This window comes from Rhinolophus hipposideros (assembly GCF_964194185.1).
Source record: "Rhinolophus hipposideros genome assembly, chromosome: 14".
In the NCBI taxonomy this organism is placed as follows: Eukaryota; Metazoa; Chordata; class Mammalia; order Chiroptera; family Rhinolophidae; genus Rhinolophus; species Rhinolophus hipposideros.
This window is the reverse complement of record NC_138060.1, coordinates 44,583,996-44,610,498: the sequence shown is the minus strand read 5'-3', so window position 1 is coordinate 44,610,498 and position 26,503 is coordinate 44,583,996. Positions and strand designations below refer to the sequence as shown.

At 35.8% G+C, this 26,503-nt stretch overlaps 1 protein-coding gene and 1 pseudogene across 2 annotated transcripts in view; both read right to left on the bottom strand.

Annotated features, from left to right (window-relative positions):
- The window catches only part of RARB (retinoic acid receptor beta), a 531,514-nt gene that overhangs the window by 404,374 nt on the left and 100,637 nt on the right, over nucleotides 1-26,503 (bottom strand). The gene's annotated exons all lie outside the window — the stretch shown is intronic.
- Nucleotides 11,216-12,859, bottom strand: LOC308507628 (heterogeneous nuclear ribonucleoproteins A2/B1-like; annotated as a pseudogene). The gene is made up of 2 exons: nucleotides 12,838-12,859; nucleotides 11,216-12,454 (listed from the first exon to the last, which is right to left on the bottom strand). The product of its transcript is annotated as a heterogeneous nuclear ribonucleoproteins A2/B1-like (transcript).

The window sequence follows — 26,503 nt, the reverse complement described above, 5'->3', positions numbered from 1 at the left end:
CCTGCATATTTAGTTGCTTTCAATGAAAAGACTGTTCTGGATGCTTGTCTAGTTCACCAGGGCCTGCCTCTCTGTATAACTCCAGGACTACCATTTATATCACATTCTACGTAAAAGTATATGTCTGAATTGGTGCTCCTGAAAACTATTTACATAAATAAAATATAAATGATGATGCCATTTACTTGGATTGCAAAATAAAGTCTGCCTCCTAGCATTTCATAGTCCCCAGTGTCCCCAGAAATATGTCTAGGTACTTTACATAAATGACTTTAAAACCTCACTATGTTATAGGTGAGAATAAGGAGGTCTAGAGAGGTTCAGGGACCTTCTCAAAGTCATGTGACTAAGAAGCAACGAGCCAAGATTTAAATGCTGACATGGGAAACTCCGAAGTGTACATTCTTTGTACCACCTGATATGGAATCAATTATTCCAAGGTAGGTAATTCTTGCTTTCTGGGTGTTGGGTTGTCAGCAAATTAGAACATCCTGCTGCTGAGGACAAGGGCAGCAAGTTAACACAAAAGTGAACTGGAGCACTCCATTCTGCCCGTGACCACAGACCATGCTAGCCTTAGTTGACCATTTAGCAATTGCTTTCTCTATATCCCCACACAGCAGGCCTAGAGCTCTGTCAGCACAAATGCATTATCCATCGTGGAGAGACTTTATTAGGAGCGCCATTCTTCTGTAAATTTCCCCAATGGCGCTTTTGTATCAACTCATTTGAGTTTCTGGAAATAAAAGTTAATGATGTTATTAAAACTCAACACAGAAATGCACTACTCTTTATAATAAAATATTTTTTAAACCTTTAAACTATACATGGTAATTTCTGTCTCTCTTTCCCAGAACAAGAGTACTCAATATCAAATTGAAAAATGGGGAATATTTTGAACCAAGGTGTTGGTCTGTTCACCTCCCTCCCTCCCTCCTTTCTTTCCTTCTTTCCTTCCTTCCTCTCTCCCTCCATCCCTCCTTTCCTCCCTCCCTCCCTCCCCCTCAATATCACCCCCATCACCTACCAAATGACAGGTCCTCAAGGAGCTTATATACATTCTAGTGTGATGGTGGGAGCCAGAAAACAAACAGATACACAAAAAGATACTTTCAGTCAGTGATAAGGGCTAAAAATGAAATAAAGCAGGCAGTCAAAATGTAGAGAAATGGGGTACAGTGACTTTTAAAAGGGCCTTGAGGGACTGCCACTTGGAGGAAGAGACCTGAAGGATCAGAAGGCACCAACACTGTAGGAAGAGCCTTTTAGGCAGAGAGAAGTGCCAGGGCAAAGCTCAGAGGTAGGAAGGAAATTGGTGTGTTGTGTTCCACGAGTGAGGCTCAGTGGGGCCTGGGACAAGGTGAGAGAGATTTGTAGGGTCAGAAAAGGTAGAGCTTTTATGTCATAGTCATGGGTTTGGGTTTTTTTCTGAGGGATTTTAAGCAGGGAGTGACATAGTTTGATTTATACCCTTCAGAGATCACCTAGCTGCTATAAGGCAAGAGCAGAAGCAGGGCCTTGAGTTAGTGGACCTTTTAGAGCCCAGGTGAAAGATGTTGATGGATCTGACTGGAATGGTATGGTGGAGATGTAGAGAACAGGATGGATGTGGGGTGTATTATGAAGGTACAGCTGACAGGACTTGCTGATGCATTGAATGTGGTGTGTGAAGGAGAAGAAATGATCAAAGATCATTTTTGTTGCCTTGAGGACTAATTCTCAGATGAAAGAAGCAACTACTGAATAACTTACCTGAGCAATTCTGGCAAGTCATCCAAAAAACAGTGCCTCGGGGAATGGAGAAAACTAGTTAGACTGTAAATACAAAGCTAGTGTTCCAATGGTGAATGATCCAGTTTACCTTTCAGGAGATGACAGTCATCACTTAGAGCCTTGCTATTTAACCTGTGGTCTGGGGACAGCAGCGCTGAAATTGCAGTCTCCATTCCCACTCCAGACCCTCTTAATCAGAATCCGCTTTGGAATAAAGGAATCCCAGGGGATTCCTATACACACAAGCTTAGAGATGCTGTGGCAAAGAAAGGTTCTAGCTAATTGGAGGCCTCATAGTTTAGGAAAAATACAGAGGTACCAGGCTTATTTAGCAATCTCACAAAATAGAGGTTACTTTTACTGGAACAACAACAAAACAAAACATTAAACCTAGCTCCTACAAGCTTGCTTCAAGTCTCCTGACTTACCAGATTTCTTTCCCTTTCTGATGGTCTTACTTTCCAATCATTTTAGTAATTGTACACAAGAGAATGGAAATCTGCACAAATCTGGTTAGCAGACTTCAGAGTCTTGTAATCAGGAATACTGCTCTCTGGTAATATTTTAAAGGAAACATTGCTTTCTTCAATTATAAATAGAGGTCATAGCAATTTCTGCACAGACCCCTAAATGTTTTATGATGTTTTTAATGAAAAAAAGGCAAAGGAGCTAACACTTCAATATATCACACACACCAGAGCAGCAAAAAATTATAATAAGAATCTATGTACTTAACTACAATTTCAACAGGCAGTGAACCTACTGAGAACGGATCCATTTATATATAGCTCATTTCTCACTTGAGTTCAGGGGAACCTCACCGAGAAACGCACTTCCCTCAAAATCCTCCTTGGAGAAGTCACTAAAAACTGTACACAAAAGCCATGTGTTTAAAAACAAAATCAAGATGTTTTCCAGAGCAATGGTGCTGATACCTCTGTATTGGCTTGCGCAAAGGTTATTAATCAAAGCTTGGAGAGAATCAAAGTTCAATTCAAGTCAACAAATATTTATTGAACGCCTAGAACAGGCTTCTTTGAATTATGTGCATATAGAGCTACTGAAAGTTGCTGATTGAGAAGTTTTCACATTGACAATTTCAAAGACAAAAAGAGTGAACTTTCTTTAAAACTTAACACGTTCACAACTATAAAGATTTAATCCTACTTTTAGAGTACTAAATTTACTGTCTTCTTTCTCCTTCGTTCTTAAATATCTGAATCTAGCAATACTGTTGAAAGTCCCTTTCTCAGAGAGATCATTCCTGCCCACCCAACCGAACATCGATTTTGCTCTTGCTACTCTGTCTCATATAAACTAGTTCTTTCCTTTCACAGCAATTAATACATGCTCTAATTTTATTTTGTGTGTCTCTCTTTGCTTTCATTCTGTCTTCCCATTAGACCACTTCTCATGAGAACAGGGGCCGGTCTGATTTGCTTTTCAATGAAGACATGCTGCCTAGTGGAGTACCCTTTCAAGCAAACAATAAGTATTTGTTGAATGAATACATGAAAGTGTTCGACTGTCAAAATCTCTTTTCTGTTCCATTGATTACCTCCTACTCATTTCAGATGCCCTGATTAAAACTGATCTTTCTTTAAGTTTCTTATTATTTACTTAAGGACACTACATATGTCTGGATAAAGCACCTTTGTCTAAAAGAGAGCCCTCTAACCCTAAATCTCAGCTGTCCTCATCATTCAAGAATCATGAACTATTAGAAACTTTTAACGGCTTTATTTAATGTCTGATGTTCCTCATTTAAATCTCTTTGTTGGAACTCGGTAGTAAACTAGATGATCTTCACCGAAGATTTTCATCAGTTACTAAAAGCTAAACAATGAAGTTCAACATGTAAGTAATTAGTACTAAAATTCCCATGAAAATCATCTGTCTTTTCTATATTAGCCACATGAATGGTATACTTCAAAGAAAAAAAATCAGAAACGACTAATCCATTTAGAAAATACATAAGGAACTTAGAGGTGACCTAATGGAATGATCCCAGTTTGTACGTGGCCTACAGGACAGCTGCAGCTGGTCTAACAACGACTAGGAGGGTAAAAAAACCGGTGGTCCACAAGTAAGGAACATCAATCAAAGGGAAAGAGAAGGCGAATACCTCAATCTACGTTTATCTCCAGGTCAAAGCTTCAAAGCTGCACTTCAGTGAATATGTTTAACAGGTTCATAAGGAACAAGACAGAGAAGTTAGGAGATACATTCCGAAAAATGTCTGAAATAGTCAATTTTGCTTCAAAGGGAGAAAACATTCTGTAACGGTTGATTTGAATTCCTGGATCTATTATGCTTGTAAAGGTTGTGAAGAGAGACTGCCGTGTACATTTCATAAAATTCCCAGTAAAGGATTAAATATCTATTAATGTTCTAAGTGTACATTTTCATTATACAGTGATAAATATTAAAGAAAATTGGGGAACTAGAGAAATAAAGGACATCAAAGGACCATTGCTAAAATCACCAGAGGTCACTGATTAACTTATAATGGTAAAAACTAAATAAAATTTGTCTTCTACTCATCAGTTTAACATACTTGCCTGCCATGATTACTATAAGGAACTTAGGGCATTGATTTTAAAAAAGGGCGTACCAAATGCATTTAAGATTAAAAAAGAAAGCTTAATTTCAGTTATTTATATTCTCTAGCTTTCCTAAGACTTCATGGCTGAATAATCGGAGGTCTGGGGCTAGGAAAGACTTTGAAATGACAGTTAGCCCTTAAAATTGACAGTGCTAGGACTCTTTCAGCTCTGTCAAGTCTCATTTGCAGTGGACTTAGGTGCTTAGCATTAATCATGGTCCTTCCTGATTGACCTACATAGCTTGAAGAATTTACTCTACTAAAGGGGTGTATGGGATTATTCAAAAGTTATCCTTCATACTCATTGGTTCAAGACTGCAATATTCAGGCCAGTAAGATATGAGAAGATGTTTGCTATTGGCTTTTTCTTGGAAAGTTAGAGAGAGTCACAGGAAGGGAGCCTCTCTCATAGCCATACGAAGAATCAACCTTAAAACTAAATCAACACTACAGATAATAAATGGGAGAGATGGAAAAAAGGAAATCTAGACGACATGGATGAATAGCTGGATCTACAAACGCTAAACCTGTAGCTGTAAGAACAGTGGTTATAAAGAGCCAGACTATTAGTGGGTGTCAGCGGCCCTTTACAAGATGTTATGAGAAAGAAATGGGTTCAGATAAGAAGTTCCTGGTGTGAAGCAGAAACATGAGAGAAAGAAGGCAATCCAGCAGCTGGGTGCTAGACTTACATGATTGCAAAAGGTAATACAGATATTTCTTTCCCTTCAAATTCTGATGTCTCAAGTGGCTTCAATAGAGTCACCATTACTGTGAACGAGAGACATGGTTAGAACAAGGAAACTAAAAAAAGTAGAGGAAATATGTCTAGCAAAGAACACTGAGTGTAGTTTATTGGCACAAGAAAGTGGACATAAGTAGATGAGAAGCCTACTACGATTTGGAGGAACTTAATAGTGCCAAAAAAACCCACAATGGCTTTCCTGCAATGGCTGTGAGTATTTAAGCTTTAAGTGGACTCTCAGTCCCTCAAAGTGACACCAGCAGAAACTTGGTTGTGTAACAGCTGCCCTAATGTCTACCTTCAATAAAACAATGGAAGATAAGGACCTGTCAGTGGATGAAGGCAGAGGCCACAGAAAATAGTGGGCAAGAAAGTTTTAGCCAGAAAGCAGAAGCAGGCTAATCAAGAAACTCCTGCCAATCCCCCCACTCGAGGTCAGAGTGTATTCCCAATGTCCACGAAGGAGAATTCCACTATTGCTGTGGAAAAATTCTTCTTTTATTTAAATGGCAGTTTTTTTGTTTGTTTGTTTTTAATGTAGTTACACTTATCCTTGAGTTGCCATTCTGTTTGTACTTGTGTGTGGGGTGTGTGTGTGTGTGTGTGTGTGTGTGTGTGTATGGCGGGGTGCTGATGGTGTACATGACTTGCTTTTTATTATGTAGCTGCCCACTCCAGGAGGAGCTAACTCTAGGCCGGATGTGATGCAAATAACTGAGCATCACCAGAGATCCTGGATTTGAGGTTGATGAAATAAGTGGTTGGGGACACTGGATTCTTCCCTTGGGGAAGTGGACAGTGTTCTTTAATTAGCCAGAGGGTAGACTATACAGAGATTTAACTCTCCACCAAATTCATTCTCTTTTCTTCCTAGCTGTCTAGACCATGATCAGCTAGTTATGTTACATTTCCCAGCCACAGTAGCCATTACTTATGACCATTTAACTAAGATCTCACTAATAGAATATGAGGAAAGTGATATTAGAGTACCAGGAAACCTCCAGGAGAGTAGACTTGCCTCTCTCATACTCTCCTTTCTCTTGCAATAAGCTTGAGCATGGATGCACCTTCAAGCTAGCTTATACCATGTATTTTACATGCAAGAATGCCCCAGGGCAGAGGTTCCCAAACTTTCTCAGTTCACAGCACCCTTAAGTCTAAGCAATCTTTTCACAGTGCTCCTAGGCCAAAAGAAGTATCTAATGATTTCATTTCCAAGTAGTTAGGTTCAAGGAACTTAAATACGCAAGTCTTAATTATCTAGCAGGCACTTGAAAAAAGTTGAGAGAGAAATATTCTTATTCTTATATAACCATGGCTATTTACTAATGAGATTTATGAATCTGTTGAGCTTTGTATAAGTTCTCACATACCACCAACCTCATTTCCTATTCAATGTTGAGTTTTACACAATACTTACTTTTAAAAATCACAACTTTTTCTGAAAAGCAAGCTTCACCAAGACACGACGTCATAGAAAACAATGTAGTGTGAGATCCAATATTGAAACTGATCTAATTTGCATTTTGGGTTTCTTTGTTGCTAATGTTCAATTTGCATTATCCTAACTAATATATTAACTAAATTCTTGGCTAGCCTTCAAAGAAACACAAGAAAACATCATGCTGAATTAGAATGAGGCATGGGTTTATCTGGCACACTATTGCCTTGCTTAGGACTGAACTATAATGTACGAGAATGAACATGGAAGAACGTGCAAGCATTCTCTTGAATGTAACCCTTCAAAAAGTACTATGAACCTCCAAATGGTCTCCAAATACTTCTAGTGCTACCATCCCTGGTCCTCTTATCAAATGATAATTCTGGAATGTTCAATAGATAAACCTTGAAGAATGAATAGGAATTGAGTAAATTATTTTGAATAGCTCATCTATTAACTCAATAAATATTTACTAAGTACTTACTATGTACACATTACTACTGAATTTTAAAATAAACATAAAATACACAGTACTATAACACATGGAACATATTCTTTGCAAACTGTTCATAGGAAAAACAAATCCACATTCCTGTGACAGATTGAATTCTAAAACCCCGCTAAGTCAAAAATCAAATGTCTAGTGTTTTCAACATCAATCCCTGAGAAAAAATATTAGATTGGCATGCTCAGGCATTTTTCTTATGGACTATATTCATTGCCCATCTTTACTGGGTAGTTCACACATTGATTAGCAGTAATATGTTTTGTTATTTTTCAATGATTAAAGTTGAATCAAAGGAGCTATTTTTTAAATAAACTTAAATATGGATCTAGAGATTCTGAGAGCTGAAAGGAAGATGAGCAAAGTTCTTGCTTCTCTGACTTACTCCTGGTAGTTTTAAGCCCTCTTTTGCCTTGTGTCTTCCACGTGCTAAAATTATTAGCTATGATCCCAGCATGTTATACCTGAAAATTGTCCCTTTGCACTTGGGGAACTCTGCCCTGCCCTTCAAGCTTAAATCATATATGATCTTTTCAGTGTAGTCTTTTTCACACCACTTCCCAGAATTAATGATCCCTCCATCCTTTAGGTTCTCCCAGCACTTTATACACAAGCACATGAATTCATATATACACACTTCTGTTAGACTACTTTTTAAGTTATACAATCATTTTTGTTTGATATATTTATTGGGATCAGGGGTTGGTCAATTTTTAGGTAAAGGGTCTGATAATAAACATTTTAGGCTTTGTGGGGCAAAGGGTCTCTTTTGCAGCTACTCAATTCTGCCATTGCCATGGGAAAGCAACCAGAGACAATATATATACAAATGGGTGTGGTTTGTTTCAGTAAAACTTAGACTGTAGGCCAGATTTGGCTAAAGGGCAATAGTTTGATGATGTCTGATCCAAATTTTGAAGACATGAAGCCCCATATTGCTTATGAAGTTTCCTAGTCAGATCAATTATCTTCATGAAATATGTTGGGTCCTTTTTAGCCATTTCCCAAAATTCTGTGGGGATTCCTAAACAATAGGATTCATTTTTTACTGAAAAATTTTGAAAAGGTCTTTAGTTAACAAAAATATAGCTCACATCAATATGAAGTGAGTAAACTATACGTTCAAGAAATCATACTCAATTGGGCACACAGATGTGTTTTCTTTGATCTATTATGTTGACCCATACAGTGTCTTATATTTCAATTGATTGGTAATATTTTAAAATAAAAATCTTAAAAATTTAAAAAGACTATTTCTTATTTTTCCTAACAACTTGGAAGACATAGCCATATTCTGGCTACCTTCACTTGTGGTGACAGTTAGTTGGGTCTGAATAGTAGCTCCCTTTTAAAACAAGCATGTAATCTCCAGTTTTCCATAGTGACCACTACTCTCCAACATTGAGTGTGAGTGTTGGCTGCCATTTCCCTTACATCTACCCAACTTCTTCTTCTTTTTTTTTTTTTTTTTTTTTTTTTTTGCATTACTTGTCTGGTTTCTCTTCTCTTTTGAGTTTACAACCCCTAATATAGGTATTAACAATTCCTGGGAGATTTCAGACCACAAGTCCTTCATTTTCCTTGTACCCACCCATGTTTTATTCCTTTCCTGCACATTTAAGGTAGGAATACTAATTTTTGTGGTGAATCAGTTTACAACTGCATACATTGAAGCTGGAAGGGAAGGGCCTGAAATTCTCTATCTATTCTATACAAACGAAACAATCACTTTTTCTTTCCTCCAGCCCTGGTTCTGTCTTCCGAATGTTCAGTCTCCCAAGTTATCTTACTTAATTTAGCTACTTAGATTCTTCTTTTAAAAAAAAAGCAAATGCTGATTTACTTTTTCTTGATAAATTATAGGAACCAGCTACTAAGCAGCTTAAGCTCTAGTAGGAAGTCCATCTGAATGTTTATAGTAGTTACTTGCTGTACCTGAGATAAAGATAACTCTCTTACTCTTGGCAGAAGAGCATATGTCCTAGTGATGGCTGCCTCACTAGTGGAGTTGCCCTGAGTTATACCTATTCACCTGTTCTGCATTTGTGATATGGATGGATTGGGTCAGTGCATATAGTTCAACTAAGATCAGTAATAGCAGCCAATGTTTATTGAGCATTTCTGTGCCCAAGACTATCTTAAGATCATTTCCATACAATATTATATTTTATTTAATTCTCACAGATACTCATGAAGAATATACTATTATGTGTTTGATATATCCGTGACACAAAAAGTTAGGTAATTTCCCAAGGTCAAATGGAGGAGCATGGATTTCAACGCAGGAAATATAATATCAAAGTATATTCTCCTGACTGATGACCCCCACAGACTCCTCCCTGACTCTTATTAGATGACCATATAGCAGAACAAAGCCTCTTGTCCAAACATGTTCAAATACAAGGTATTGCTAGCAATCTATTAATTCAGCTATCACACTGAAATCTAATGAATAATACTGTATTCCAGAACTACCCATATTTTTGTTTAGTAATGAAAAACTCAATACATATTTACTATCTTAGGCTTAAAGAACCCAAGATATTGCTAAAATTTTAATGGAAACTTAATAAAATTACACTATATTTTTTTCAGCCTACACAGAATGACACTACTCAAAGCTTGTTGTTCTCTGGATACTCTATTTGCTGAGATTTTTATTTTTTATGACCAAAGTGGGCATTTAGTTACAGCTGCTTTAAAATTTTTCTGAGATAAAGATTAAAGTTGTACCTTAAAACAGGGAACTCTGGGACCTCTATTTCCCATCTGTCTGTGTTATAACGGACTCAAAACGACTTTCTGGGGAGGATCTTGGGTTACCTGGGACTACTCCTATGGCTCATTGCTACACAAAATTACTTCTACTGAGGCATATCTCATAGTTAAACACCTCAACTTCTACAAAAGGGTATTAATTCTCCCCCTAGCTTGGCTGAAAAAGCACCTGACTTCGCACTTCCTGGAAAAACAGGGCAGCTGTCCTCCATGTACTTCTCAAAGAATATAGCCTAAAATTCATTATTGATCCATCAATCTCTTTTAAAAACTTAAAAATCTCTTTAAAATACTTTGAAGGATTCCCCTAAAGCTACATCTATTTCTCAGAAACAGTGAAGAAATTAAGTTCTTTCCTATTTTTACATCACCCCCCAAAAATACATAGATTGTACATCTACCCACTTTTCTTTATAAAAAGTTCAGGCACCTCACAGACACAAGGTAAGAAAAGGATACTCCACATTCCATCGGGGGCTTGATGGCAGACCATCAGAAAGTGAAAATCTGGACCATGTAAGGTCGAATCTGATGGAAACACTCCCTTCTTTCACAGAATTGATTTTCAATTAATTTTGCCAGGGCAGATGCACTGGTCCATATTGAGAAACTGTATAGGAAAGCACCGATAAAGGTTATTACTGTGTTTGTTTCTGATGAGGATGTCATTCGTGACATTATATGGTGTCTTTCTGAAAGACTTATTGGAGAAATTTCTCTTTGGTTTCAATATCAGGCATGATGGGGCTTCTCCCAGTAACTGGCTTCATTTCACTTATGAACACTATGAATCATGTGTGCCTCGTCTCTTGGGCTGCTGAAATGCTCAGCATCCAATGTGTGGCCCTTCTCCACAAAGAAGGTCAGACTTAAGTGATGTGCTGGTCCTGTTCCTGACTATCACAACCTTCAATCATCATCTCTTTCCTTCATCTATTTATTTTTCTTTCCTTTAAAATTATTTTATTAAATCATAAATGTATAATGGCTTCTTAACTCCATCCACACTTAAGTTTTTTAAAAGAAAAACGTTATGTCTTATGACACCCTGATCCTGGCTAATAGCTTTTCAAAACTTTGAGAAAAATCTTAAAACAGGTTTCACATGTCACCTGAAATTTACAAATTTAACATTATCAAAGAAGGAACGCTTCTACACTATTACAAAGACCACTAGAAACAAATAAGAATTAAAAAGCTAAGAAACTGTTTCAAAGGCATTTTTCCCCCTACAATCCTTCCTCCACAATAAGGTAATGTTATTAAATAATTCAATCCATTCACAAAATGGCTCTCTGCATCTGTTCTGGTGTCTTCCGCCATATCACTGCATAGTTATGCATGATTGAGATAAGAGTTTCAACATTGTTATTTCGATAACCTAAGCTGTTCTGTTACGTCTGGGCTCTCATCCTCTCTTTTTATACAGTGAAGCCCATGGAAAATAGGAAGAAACTCATTATTGCCTTTTCCATAACCCCAACTTCCTCCACTTTTTCCAGCACCATAATTTGCTCCACCATATGGTCCCCCCATGTTCCTGCTACCACCAAAATTTCCACTCTTCGTTGGACCATAGTTAGAAGGTTGCTGGTTCTAATTTCCAAAATCATTGTTATTTCCACTTCCATAATTTCCTCCTCCATAGTTGTCATAACCACCTCCATAGCCCCCACCCTGGTTGCCATAGCTGGGTCCCCCACCACCATAGCCTCCTCTTCCTCTTCTGTAACCAGGGCTACCTCTAAAATTGCCACCTTCAGGTCCTCCTCCATACCGATGATAGCCATTCCCAAATCCACGACCACTTCCATAGCCGTCTGATCCTCCTCTAAAGTTATATCCCGGTCCTGGCCCCAAATTTCCACCACCGCCGCGAAACTCTCCAAAACCAAAGTTGCCTCCTCTTCTACTTCTAGAACTTTGAACTTCCTGTATTTCTTGTCTAGACAAAGCCTTTCTTCCTTTTGCATTATGGCCATTGATAGTATGGTGTTTCTGCAACACAATCTTATCCACAGGATCGTGGTCATCAAAAGTAACAAATCCAAAGCCTCTTTTCTTTCCAGACTGCCTATCAGTAATGATCTCAACGGTATCATTTTTTCCATATTCTTCAAAGTAATCTCTAAGATGCTGTTCCTCAGTATCTTCTTTAATCCCACCAACAAACAGCTTCTTCACAGTTACCTGAGCCCCTGGCTTTCCAGATTCCTCTCTTACAACAGCACATTTTGGCTCAACCACTCTCCCATCAAATGGATGAGGTCTTGCAGCCAGGACACCACCAACCTCAGCCATGATGAAAAAGTTACAAAACTAAATCTTCTTGATCTTTTGCGTGCAGGATCTCTCATTACCACACAGTGTGTAAATTTCCCCCACTGCTTGTAGTAATTCCTCGTACTTTCTTCTGGGGTTTCAAACCTCAAGCCACCAATAAAGAGTTTATGGAACCCTTTTCTCTCTTGTCCCTCTCCAAAGAAACAGTTTCTAAAGTTTTCTCCACCGCGGACTCAGTCACTTCTTCCAGAGGGAGATAAGAGAGATCTCTGCGGTGGAACCTGAACCGGACTGGTCCTGGCCTTGTAGTAAAAACCACCGTGGCTGGAGAAACACCTCAAGGGGCACCTCTGCACGCAAGCCAGCGCAGCCGCGACTCTTCAACCACTTATTTTGTTATACTGAACAGATTGTAGTAATACATTTTAACAAGATTTTCTGAACACAGGAGGATAGGAATAAGCAATTATTTTCTTTAGTATTTTTCCGTCCAGTGACTGTTTCCATTAATGAATCAGTGGCAACCACTAAAATCCTAAAAGTCATACTGACACCCCTTATTTCCACAGTTGATTCTGCTTTAGATTAATCCACTTAAAACTCCACTGCCACTGCCTTGGTCCAAGCCAACAGCATGTCTTCCCTGGGCCACAGCAATAACTTAACTGGTCTTACTCCCTCCTGTCTAATTGGTTCCCCTACCCAACCTATTCTCTGAGCTTCCGCCATTCTGGAAACCCTATACTGACTTCCCTTTGATCTTAGGATAGGGTTCAAACTTCCTAGAAGAACTGCCACATCCCTGGAAAAGCTGGAATGATCACTTTTAAAAATCTAACCTATGGAACAGCTCTTACTTCCTCAAAAGTACAATGCTTTTCCATCTTTTGGATATTTGCACATGCTGTTCCCTGTGCCTGGAATACTCCTATTCCATACTCCTGGCTCACTTTTACTCACTTATCAGTTTAAATGTTCCCTTTTTTAGGCAGGCTTTCTTGGCATCTTAGATTTGGTTGTGCATTCCCGTTACATGCCCCCAGGAGCAGTTATTTGGGAAGTACAGATTATTGTATTTGATTGCAGTTACTGATTGGTTAGTCTGTCTTCCCTACTGTACTATAGCAAAGGGACACATTTCTGTTCAGTGGTACAGCCCCAGTACCTGGAACTTTTAGGCACTTAATAAATATTATAGGCATTATAAGCACTTAATAAATATTGGTTGAATGATTGAATGAATGAGATAAATCCCATTAAAGCACCAATAAAGAGGAAAGGCCAGTATAAGATTCCTGGCTAGTATATCTTTAGTGGACTCACAAATTTAATGAAACAAAATGCAAAGTTGCTCTTATTTTTACGTTAAAAAAAAGTCATTATATTTGCTTATTCCTTGTCTGTTTTCTAATATTTTCACCTTAAAGTAGGAGAATTCACACAAGCATATAATTCATAGGTTTATTCCTTATGCAACTGTAATAAATCACAGAGGGTAATGCAATAATAAAAGACAAAGTTAATCTTCAGAGATTTTTCCACTTATCAAGGGATATTCTGCTATTTAGACTTAAAGGTAGGTTTAGCTGTCAGTACGAGAGTAAACAGAAAAGAGAGAAAACTACCTAGTAATTCAGAGACACCATTTGCTTGCCAACATCACTGGAAGCCCCCGAGTCCCCTTGTGAGGCATGATATCAATAGTTTCTACCTTTTCACTAAAGTAAGTTATGCTTTTACCTTTTGTGTACATACTAAAAGGCAAGACAATATCATAGACTTTTATTCTTGGGCTGAAAGTATGTAAGTAGACCTAGGATGGACCAATAGGTACTTTTGGCTTTACTTCATTTTCTACGTTCTTGATTCTTGCTCATTCACAAATTCTAATGAGATTTTCTTATTTGATGCATAAGAAAATAATGTAGTTTTGAGTCTCATAAAATTCAGACAAATGATTACTCTTACTTGTTCCAACATAACATTTTAACTCAGTTTTACCTATAGAGCATTTCCAAACTAGTTAAAACTCTTAGTTATTTGCAAATGGAGATTAGACTCCCAGGTTGCTACAGATCTCAGTTTCTCAGAGTCACCTGCATCTCAGGCTGTACAGAAGTTGCTCTGTGCTCTTCTATAGTGACTTCTGTTACTTGCAACCAAGAGAATCTGAACTAGTAGCGCAAGTAAACTCAGCCAATAAGGTATCAGACACATGGGTGGTATGAAATACAGGCTGTCACAGAGAAAGTAAAGAGAATCTGTTCTTGAAATCATCTATATGGGAGAGAATCAGGGTGCTCCTTAAACAGAAATGAAAATTATTTTCAAAAATGGAAAACTGAAGAATACTAAGCATAATTAGAAATGCTGACTTCTTCTGCATATAAGTTCAGGCCAATTAAGTAATCATCTTTCACACGTACACATGCACAAACACTCACCAAGGTATTATCTGACCCTTTCTAACTACTGACTTTTATAGACTTAAAATGCTATTATCAGTAAAGCACACTTTTTTTATGTACTGCTAAGAAACAAACAAACAAAATTGCCAGTTAAATGGTTATACGAGGCTTTCTTGCCACTTATTATTTTTTTAATTTTATACTTTTTGTAATGGCTCTTTTAGGTTTAGGTAGGCAAATTTTTAGCACTTATTATTGTCGTATATAGAAAGAGAGATCTGAGCTAAATACATAAGGTACTGGGGAAAAAATCTTTATATTCAAAGTCCAACCTTTTCAAATCACTTTTCAATTCAATCTTTGATAACTATGCGTTTCTTAAAAGACAAGCATTTCTTAAAAGAGTGTTCCACCATTATCTTTAAGCTGTCAACTGTCACTTGGCAAGTTTTCACACTAGAGTTTTCTGGATCTTACCAGAAGGTGTCAACAGAATGTGGACAGACAATAACCTAATCTTCTTTCCTCAAATGGTCCTTAAATGGCTGTCTTAAATGTCAAGAAGCTATGGTTGTCTAGTCATGCAACTAGAAATAACAACCATGTTCATGCATGCAAAGAACGGCAGTTATGTCACGGCTGCTGCCAACCACAATTATGAGATGCCATAAACTGTAATCTGTACCTGATTTTAGAGATACTAGAATGTGTGTGTGGGTGGGAGGAAGTGTATTTTAGAATCAATGAAATGCATTGTTAGAGACTCACCCCACAATACAAAGTAAAATTTCTGTAAGATGGTCTTGATCATTTTTCTTCTTCAAAAAGAACTATTTTAACTCAAGGATACTTTTACAGCATTCCCAAACTAGTTAAATTCTCTCACTTGCTTGTAAGTAGAGTAGCTTAGTGGTAGAATAATCAACCCAAAATGACATCTATTCCAACTGACTGCTTTGGGCATATGGTTCTTCTTCTTCTTCTTTTTTTTTCAAGGAAGGCACAGCTCACAGTGGCCCATGTGGGGATCAAACTGGCAACCTTGGTGCTACCAGCATCATGCTCTAACCAACTGAGCTAACCAGCCACCTTGGTTCTTCTTTAGTAAAAGGAATTTCACCACAAGCTGTCCTGATCCAAAGGAGGCAGACATTTCATGAAGTGTGATATTTTCCACTTCTACCAGCTACAAAGAGATGGAGTGGATAAAATAGAATAGACATGAAACTCAACTGGTTTAAACAATCATTGCCCTACCTCATCCCACTTCCTTACAAATAATGAAGTTGATGCAAGTTGCATTCATTTGAAACATCCAAGAAACAAACTAGTTTAGTAATTATACAAGTTGACAAAATACTTTTCATACACTACCTTTAAATTTCTCAAATTTTGTGTTAATTTATAAGCTCCCTCAAACACAAAATCTAGGAATAATACTAATAAATTCTAGGGAAACAGGACAGACATTTCTGTCACAGCAGCTCCCTTACACCCCAGGTCTTGACCCCTGGCTTCCTGGGGAGAAAGGGTGTTGCCAACACATCCAAACTTTCCTGTTCTCCACTCAGTGTCCTTTCTTCCTGGCTCACTGGCCACAGCTTGTTGTTGGGGACTTTTTGGCCAGGGTTCCACATATCACCTTTTAATTCAAGATTCTTTCCTTAATCTACATTCCAGCTGGGTGGCAGGACTGTGAAACCCTGGGTTAGCATCAGTCTGAGAAGTTTACAAGGACTTGAAAGTAGCACTTGGTGGAGATTAGCTGGATTTGCCAAAGTGAATGCATGGGAGAATTAAGTGGTAGCTCAATTACTAGCAGGAAGTTGTATAGAAAAGAAAATAATGCAAGGTATTCTCTTTCTACTAAATAAAGCAATTATCTTTTAAATAAATTATCTGATTTTTTTAAAAAAGTATCTTTTAAATAAATCAATTAGCTCTTATATTTGGAAGATGACTTGATTCTTCAAATAAGAAAACAAATATCCCAAAATATTTCCATTGTACATTTATTGCTAAATTAAGGAAGGCTTGGTTGTAGGGTTGTCAAAATAAACGGGATATGAAAATTTAGACTCTTAGGATATTTATATTGATGCTGAAATGTACCCAGCAGTGATTTAATTTCCTTATAGATCTCTTCCAAGAGAAACTGGGAACATAATGTGCTCAAGTCCAAGAAGAAATTCTGAAGGGAATGCAGAAAAGAAGCTCACTGCTAATTGTAACAATTGGTACCAGACCACAACAGTTCAGATAATAAAAATACAAAAGGGCAAAAGCAAGGAAATTCTCAGTGAAAAATGGGAACAAGAAGAAAAAGGTCAGAACAAAAATAAATGAAATGACAAATCACCTTATAATGTAATGTGTTTTAAAATAAATGGCAAATCAGGACAAAACCACATGAAAAAAAACTGTTCTCAATGATGCTAAATATCTATCAAGAACATCACAAAAAATAGATATTTACTAGATAGAAACAAAAATACCCTAATATTTAGAATCTGAGAAAAAACATGGATGACTTTAAAGTCCCTGTAAATTTATACAGTCAGGCTGACATGACTGCATAAAAAACAATATATCGAGTATCAATTTCCTGTATACCAGAGTTAGAAAAAAACATTAACTCTTATAAAAAATGTTATCTTTTTACATTTTAAAGTATTTTTATTAAAATATGTCTAACATATAATATTATATATTAGTTTCAGGGGTACACCATAGTTATTCAACATTCATATTCAACCTAGAGAAGTGATCACCATAAGTCTAGCAACCATCTGACATTGTACAATGCTATCCCAATATTATTGACTATATTTCCTATGCTGTACATTACGTCCCCATGACTTATTTGTTTTACACCTGGAAACTGAACCTCTCATTTCCTTTCACCTTTCCCCCTTCTTATATTTTTCAATTATAGTTGACATCCAATATTATTTTATATTAGTTTCAGGTGTACAGCATAGTGGTTAGGACATTTATATAATTTAAGAAGTGTTCCCCCTGGCTAGTCTAGTACCCACCAGGCACTCTACATATTATTGACTATATTGCCTATGTTTTACTTTACAGCCCCATGATTATTTCATAACTACCAATTTGTGCTTCTTAAGCTTTTCACCTTTTCCACCCCGCTCTCCAAACCCCTCCCATCTGGCAATCATCGGCTTGTTTCCTGCATCTATGAGTTTGTTTCTGTTGTGTTTGTTTATTTTGGTCTTTATGTTATACATATATGTGAGATCATATGGTATTTTCCTTTGTCTGACTTATTTTACTTAGCATAACACCTTCCAGTTTCATCCATGTTGTTGCAAATGATAAGATTTCATTCTTTTTTATGGCTGAGTAATAGTCCATTGTATATATGTATTGCATCTTGTTTATTCAGTTTCCTATTGATAGGCACTTAGGTTTCTTCCATATCTTGGCTATTGTAAATAATGCTGCAATGAACAAAGGGGTGCATGTATCTTTTCCAATTAGTGTTTTGGATTTCTTCAAATAAATACCCAGAAGTGGAATTGCTGGGTATTTTTATTTTTTATTTTTTGAGGAACCTCCATACTGTTTTCCAGAATGGCTGCACCAATTTGCAATCCCACCAACAGTGCACAAAAGTTCCCTTTTTTCCACATCCTCAACCACATTTGTTGTTTGCTGAGCTATTGATGATAGCCATTCTGACAGGTGTGAGGTGAAACCTCATTGTGGTTTTAATTTGCACTCCTCTGATGATTAGTTACTTTGAACATCTTATCATATGTCTATTGGCCATCTGTATGTCCTCTTTGGAGAAATGTATATTCAGGTCCTCTATCCATTTTTTAATTGAATTGTTAGTTTTTTTGGTGTTAAGTTGCGTGAGTTCTTTATAAATTTTGTATATTAACCCTTTATTGGATATATCATTGGCAAATATCTTCTCCCATTTAGTAAGTTGTCTTTCTGTTTTGTTGATAGTTTCCTTTGCTGTGCAAAAATGTTTTCGTTTGATGTAGTCCCATTTGTTTATTTTTTCTTATGTTTCTCTTGCCTGAGGTGACATTTCAGAAAAAATATTACTAAAAGAAATGCCAGAGAGTTACTTCCTATGTTTTCTTCTAGGAGTTTTATGATTTCTGGTCTTATATTTAAGTTTTTAATCTATTTTGAGTTTATTCTTGTATATGGTATAAGGAGATGGTCTAGTTTCACTTCTTTTTACTTATCTGGCCAGTTTTCCCAACTCCATTTATTGAACAGACTGTCTTTACTCCATTGTATATTCTTGCCTCCTTTGTTATAAGGTAATTGACCATACAGACATGGGTGTATTTCTGGACTCTCTATTCTGTTCCATTGATCTATGTCTGCTTTTATGCCAGTATCATGCTGGCTTGATTACTATAGCCTTGTACAGTTTGATATCAGGTATTGTGATACCTCCAGCTTTGTTCTTCTTTCTCTGGATTGCTGTGGCTGTTCAGGGTCTTTTATGACTCCATATAAATTTTTGGATTATTTGTTTGAGTTCTGTGGAAAATGTCATTGGTATTTTGAGAGGAGTTATGTTGGATCTTTAGATTGTTTTGTGTAGTATGGACATTTTAACGATGTTAATTCTTTCTATTCATGAGCATGGTATATGCTTCCTTCTGTTTCTTCTTCAATTTCTTTCTTCAATGTCTTATAATTTTCTGAGTACAAGACTTTTTCTACTTTGGTGAAATTCATTTATTGGTATTTTATTTTTTTGATACAATTGTAAATGGGATTATTTTTTTAATTTCTCTTTTTGATAATATGTTATTGGTGTATAGAAATGCAACCAGTTTCTGAATATTAGTTTTATATCCTGCTACATTACTGAATTCCTGTATCAGTTCTAATAGATTTTGGTGGACTATTTAGGATTGTCTATAAATAGTATCATGTCATCTGCAAATAACAGCTTTACTTCTTACTTTCTAATTTGGATGGCTTTTATTTATTTTTCTTGTTGGATTGCTGTGGCTAGGACATGCAATACCATATTGAATAAAAGTGGTGAAAGTACACATCCTTGTCTCAAGAAAAACACTTTTAGCTTAAGAAAAACACTTTTAGCTTTTCACCATTGAATATGATGTTAGCTGTGAGTTTGTCATATATGGCCTTTATTATGTTAAGGTATATTTCCTTTCTTCCCACTTTACTGAAAGTTTTTATCATAAGTGGATACCAGATTTTGTCAAACACTTTTTCTGCATATATTGATATGATCATATAATTTCTATCCTTCATTTTGTTTATGTGGTCTATCATGTTAATTGATATGCAGATGTTGAGCCAACCTTGCATCCCAGGAATAAATCCCTCTTGATCAAGGTATATGGTATTTTTAATGTATTGCTGAATTTGATTTGCTAATATTTTGTTGAGGATTTTTGCATCAATGTTCATCAGGGATATCGGCCTATAATTTTATTTTTTTTGTAAAGTCTTTGGCTTTGGAATCAGGGTAATGGTGGCCTCATAAAACGAGGTTGTGAGTCTTCCATTGTCTTGCATTTCTTTTGAAAAGCTTGAGAGGATAGGTGTTAATTCTTCTTTAAATATTTGGTAAAATGCACATGTGAAGCCATCTGGTCCAGGACTTTTGCTTGTGGGTAGCTTTTTGATTACTGATTTGATTTCAATAGTAGTAATCGATCTGTTCAGATTTTCTGTTTATTCTTGATTCAGTCTTAGAACATTATTTCTAGAAATTTATTCATTTCTTCCAGATTGTCAAATTTGTTGACATATGATTATAGTATTTTCTCATAATGCTTTGTATTGCTGTGATGTCAGTTGTCACTTCTCTTCTTTCATTTCTGATTTTATTTATTCAAGTCCTCTCCTTTTCTTGATGACTCTGGCTAAAGATTTATCAATTTCATTTATCTTTTCAAGGAATCAACTCTTGGTTTCATTGATCACCTGTATTTTTTTTAGACTCTTTTATTTACACTGTGATCATTATTATTTCCTTCCTTTCACTCACTCTGTGCTTCATTTGCTGTTCTTTATAAAAATGTTATTTTTAATATTTCCTGATATAATTAGGAAAACTAGTATATAACACAAGAAAAGATTTTTCATATCAAAATTTTAAATGAATATTTAAATTATAAGATTTTGAGAAATGTTGTTAGTCCTGTAGTATAATAGTCAAGTGAATTATGCTATATTTTTTAATTTTTTAGGATTTAAAAATGTAGATTATGTTTTAACATAGGAAAGCTACTTTTTGCTATTATTAGACAATGATAAATATCATCAAAATACTTCTAGGCCAATATGTCTTCTATATCAATGCTTCTTAAATTTTTCAGTATATACAAATCACCGGGGAATTATGCAAATGCAGGGTCTCATTCAGTAGGTCTAAACCAAGGCCTGGAAATCTGCATTTTTAACAAGCTTCTGGGTGATAGTAAGGCTGCTGTGCTGTGGACCATGACTTTAGTAGCAAGGCCCATGATGTGGCCTCTAGTTTTGGGGTCTTTCACTAGTGATATATGAACCAAAAGGATGATCAACTTGTAGCTCAGAACCATGTCTTGTCTCAATTATGTATTTCAGTTTCAGATCACCTATATCCAAATAACTGTTAATTTCAGTAAGAGCTCTTTCTTTTATTTAAAATCATTATCATAATCAAAATACTGAACAGCTGCCTAATATCTGTGGAATGGCAGGTTAGGCTATAAATAGAAATACAGACTGCTGCCTCCTAGAAGTTTATAAATTAACACAAAAACATTGGTGTTGGCATGCATGTAACATTCCAAAGAAGAATAGCAATTCCAAAGTGAATTCATGCCTTCAAATCACATCTAAATCACAGGCTTAATTTATTTTCAGATTAAGAGAAAAATGAAGATAAAATTTGATAGAAATTGAGTTGATTTAGTTTAGGAAACTTAAACTGTAATGTATCTATGTTATAGAGCTGTCAGTTTGTTGTTGTTGTTGTTGTTGTTTGATAATTCCTATAGGAGGGCATGACGTGAGAAATGATAAAAAGAAGCAGTTTACTAGGCTGCAGGGAAGAGAGCATTTCCACACGCGCAATAAGAAATATGGGCGCAGGTGTTCAACAGCATTCTTGGTGGTTAAAACAGATACTAATAGTGGTCTGGGAAATGCAAATCAAAACCACGAGACATCACCTCATACCTGTTAGGATGGCTATTATCTAAAATATAAAAGATAAGTGTTGCCAAGGATGTGGAGAAAAGGGAACCCTTATATGCAGCTGATGGGAATGTAAATTGTTATAGGCACTATAGAAAACAGTATAAAGGATGCCCCAAAAAGCTAAAAATAGAACTACCATATGTTATAGAAATCCTTCTTTTGAGTATATTTTCAAAGGAAATGAAATCAGTACCTCAAGCAGGTATCTGCACTCCATCTTCGTTGACATTATTCATAATAGCTAAGATAAAGAAACAACTTAAGTGTCCATTGATGGATGAATGAATAAAAGAAATATGTGTGTGTGTGTGTGTGTGTGTGTGTGTGTACACATACTAACAGTGGTGGAATATTATTCAGCCTTAAAAAAGGAGATCCTGCCATTTGCAACAACATGGATGAACGTGGAGGACATTATGCTAAGTGAAATAAGCCAGGCACAGAAAGAAAAAAATTGCACAATAGCACCCATATATGGTACCTAAAAATGTCACATACATAGAGGCAGAGAGTGGAATGGTGATTATCAAGGGTGATATGGGAAGGATGATTATCAATGGGGGAAATGGAGAGATGTTGATCAAAGGGTGCAAAGTTATAATTAAGTAGGATGAATCAATCTAAAGATCTAATGTACTACATGATGGTTACAGTTAATAATACTGTATTTAATATTGGAAATTTGATAAAAGTCGATTTCAGGTGCTCTCAACATACACACACACACACAAAACTAAGTGAGATGGTGTTAATTAGCTTGACTCTAGTAATCATTTTATCATGTATATGTATATTAAATCATCATGTTGTACACCTTAAATATATACAATTTTTATTTTTAAAAAAGTGGTAAAGAACCTAAGAGTAATTAACAAGTAAAATTAAATACAGTTTTGACTTTCAAATATAATTGAAGCACTTCCTAAAATTATGCCACTAACTTTTTCTCCAAAAGCTTTATAAAAATATATCTCTCAGTAATGAAATCAAAATAGTATTAGGATTGATGACTTGCATCTGAAAAAACAAGATGGATTTGTTATGAAATCTAGACTTCCTTGCTGCCATGGCCATACAAGTGTTTAACTGGTATGAAAATAATCTTGCCAAGCTTTAGAAACACTCAAGAGGCTGGAAAGACAGCCAAGATGTTGGAAATATCTCCCCAGTCCCACTGTTCCTCTTTCTGTCAAACTCATAAAAAAGTACATAATCCATACACATTTGTAAGAGTACACTCTATTTATGTCAAAGTAAACTTAAATTTGGAGCTTTTGTGTCTTTCACATAATGCAGCTCATTGTTTCCCTGAGCAACAGGATGAGATATTTTGATACCTGGGGCAATGTTGAGATTTTTCAATTTGAGATGGGTAATTAAGAACAGATTCTTACTACTAATGCTTGATCAGCTTAAACTACTACAATATACAAATAGTCCTTCTTCCTGAGATTTTGAAATGTAATATCTTTTAAAATGAGAAAAGCCAAAAATAATCTCTCTTCCAGAATAAGACATAATTATAGCCTTCTGAAGCTCTAGCTATATTATTAAACTAAGCCCATTTATTGGATTATCTTTCCTCTTTACCATGTCAACTGGCATTTCATTTTCTCATTGTAAGTCTTAATATTTAAAACAAAATTTGCCCTAAATGAAGCAATTGGTATTTTTAAAACATTTCTAGAAGGTAGCGTTAGCGTGGAGGAAAAAGCACTGAATTAAAATATCTGACTTTGAGCTGTTGGTTCTTCCGCTTACTAATCAGTGATTTCAAACATCTCAAAAGTTGAGTTTCCTCATTTGTAAAGTTCCTCAGAGACATGAAGCAAGGATTAAAGAATATAATACATATCAATGCCCTTTAAAAACTATAGAATGTTACGTTAGTTTTATGGGTTTTTTTTGGTAAAATTATTTTAGTGTTCATACATAGTCTTAATTTTAAAACCATGTACAATTTGAACATAGTGAAAACTGCAGAGAACAAAAAATGGCTCCTGAATTATCGAAATAAATGTGACAAAATCAATACATACTATATACTAGGGTGCCAAAAAAAAGGCATACAAGTGAACACTTTGGTCAACGTTGCTCAAGCAGTAGTTCACCATAATTAGAAGAGTCTGGATGCTGATGATAAGCATGTGCTGATGAGAACCATGAGCCTAGTTTGATGTTCTTACATTTCAAATTATCATTATCTTTTGTTATCAAAAGATAATACAAAAGATAATATGTAATTGAATATTACAATTTTAATAGTTTTTTTTCTTTCTTAAAATGTATATACATTTTCTCTCTCTCTCTCTCTCTCTCTCTCTCTCTCTATATATATATATATATATATATATATATATATACACACACATATATATACACACAGTATACACACACACACACACACACACACACACACACATATAAATATACAAACTGTGTTTTCCCGAAAATAAGACCTAGCTGGACAATCAGCTCTAATGCGTCTTTTGGAGCAAAAATTAATATAAGACCCGGTCTTATTTTACTATAATATAAGACCAGGTCTAATATAATATAATATAATATAATATAATATAATATAATATAGTGGGTCTTATATTCATTTTTGCTCCAAAAGACACATTAGAATTGATTGTCTGGCTAGGTCTTATTTTTGAGGAAACATGACATATATATATATATGGGGGAATATATATATATCCCTATATATATTCATATATATGTGTGTGTGTGTATATATATATATATATATATATATATATATATATATATATATCCCTTGCAGTTAACTGTGTGTGTGTGTATGTGTGTGTGTATATATTTGTGTATATATATATATATATATATACATATATATATACTGCATATATATGTACATATATATGTATATACAGTAGCAGAGACTAATATCTAGCCATCGAAATCCATTCCTCCCCACTTCCTGGGCACTGAATTAGACTACATTACTCAGGCTCCCTTGCAGTTAGGTGTGGCCACATGACTGAGTACTAGTCAATAGGATTGTAAGTAATGTGTGATACTTCCTGATCTGGCCCATAAGACCTCCCACCATCATGCCTTCATCTTTCCTCTCTCTTTGGTTGGATACAGATGACATCAAGATTCTAGGAGATGGAAGAAACTCTAGTCAGAGGATGTGTGGATAGAAGATTCATCTCGTGGAAGGTAACTACCTGGTGACTTCCACCCTGGGCTTTTCTATATGTGAGAAATAGACTTCTATTATGACTGAGCCATTTCTTGTTTGAGTGTATTTGTTTCTACTGCTTAATTTATCCTTAACTAACATATACATGACTTTCAATAATTACATTAATAACAATACTACTATTAAAATTAGCTAATATTTATTAAGATCTTCCTAGTGTTAGGAAGTGGTCTCAGCATAGCACATGTATTTATTTACGAATGATGTTACTAGGCCTTAACTTAGAACCTTTCTATATGCTGCACGTAGCATAAATGAGCCTAGTTTGATGTTCTTACAGTTCAAATTAGACTAGAGCAAGAAAACTAGAAAACAAAGAGAAAGATTTATCTGTAAATAAGATCACTGATATAGATACAAGAACTAAAAACTGATAGCTTGATGGCACAGGGAAAGGCAGAAGGAACATATAAACCAATAAGAAAAAACGCAATCTGGGGCCATTTGATACAGAGCCATACCAACTCTTAAAGCCATTGAGGAAATCGTAGTATAATTGCTCCTTTCAATAGTTGATGTTTATAATGATGACTATGTTATCAAAAAGTTAAGTCATCTTCCCTAAGCTCTGTTTAAGAAAGCAGTTAAATGCTACAATATGCCTATGAATATTTTCCAACTGACATGGTCAACATTAAAAACAAAATCCTGCTGCCTAAGGGATGTGCTTTTGTTAGCTAGAAAATGTACTTATTTGGAATGGCAAATTTCTAAATGTTGGTACATTACTGTGCATTTATTTATCTGAGAAATCATCCTTTGAAGCTTCACAACAATAAATCCTGTAGGACACTCAGATGGGGTTAGATTTGATAAAATGCAGGATATCAGGAACAGTCTCCATTTTTTAATGTATTCCTATTTACTGGAATACAAACAACCTCTTCTGCTGATGTGAATCACAAGAGCTCATCCTCAAAAGTTGCTGCCTAAGCTCGCATTCTGCATTTGTTGGTTATCTTTCCACTGTTGTCAGTATGGGGTATGTACTGTAAACTGTGTAACTGATCTGTGCTGCTTGCCTGCTGGGGTTAGTAATAGCCATACTACCAAATATTATGCAATCGGCCTGCGGGTTGCATTTAGATTACATTTGATTTCTATACTTGGGGAATGTACGCTTTAAATTTTCTCTTATGTTAAAATTGATAATGCATGAAAAAGAAAATTTCTGTTCATGATACTGACTTTATAAAGTAGGTATGATTTGCTTTATAATAGCAATGCTGTACAACCAAATGTCCATTGATGATTTAGGCCACCCAGCCTATGGAAACAAGAGACTGATAGGTAAAATCACCTGGAATGGGAAACAACCCCAACTGCAAGGCAGATAATAGAAGTTGTGTTCCTCTAGATACTAGGGAAATTTCAGGAGAGTGCAAATTTGGTGATCATATTCTCCCAATCCTACCCTCCAAATGCACTGAGGCCTATAAACAGCCAAATCCATTATTCACAAGAAAAAGGCAAGGAAAAAAACTAAGACTATTATATCAGAAGTAGTATGAC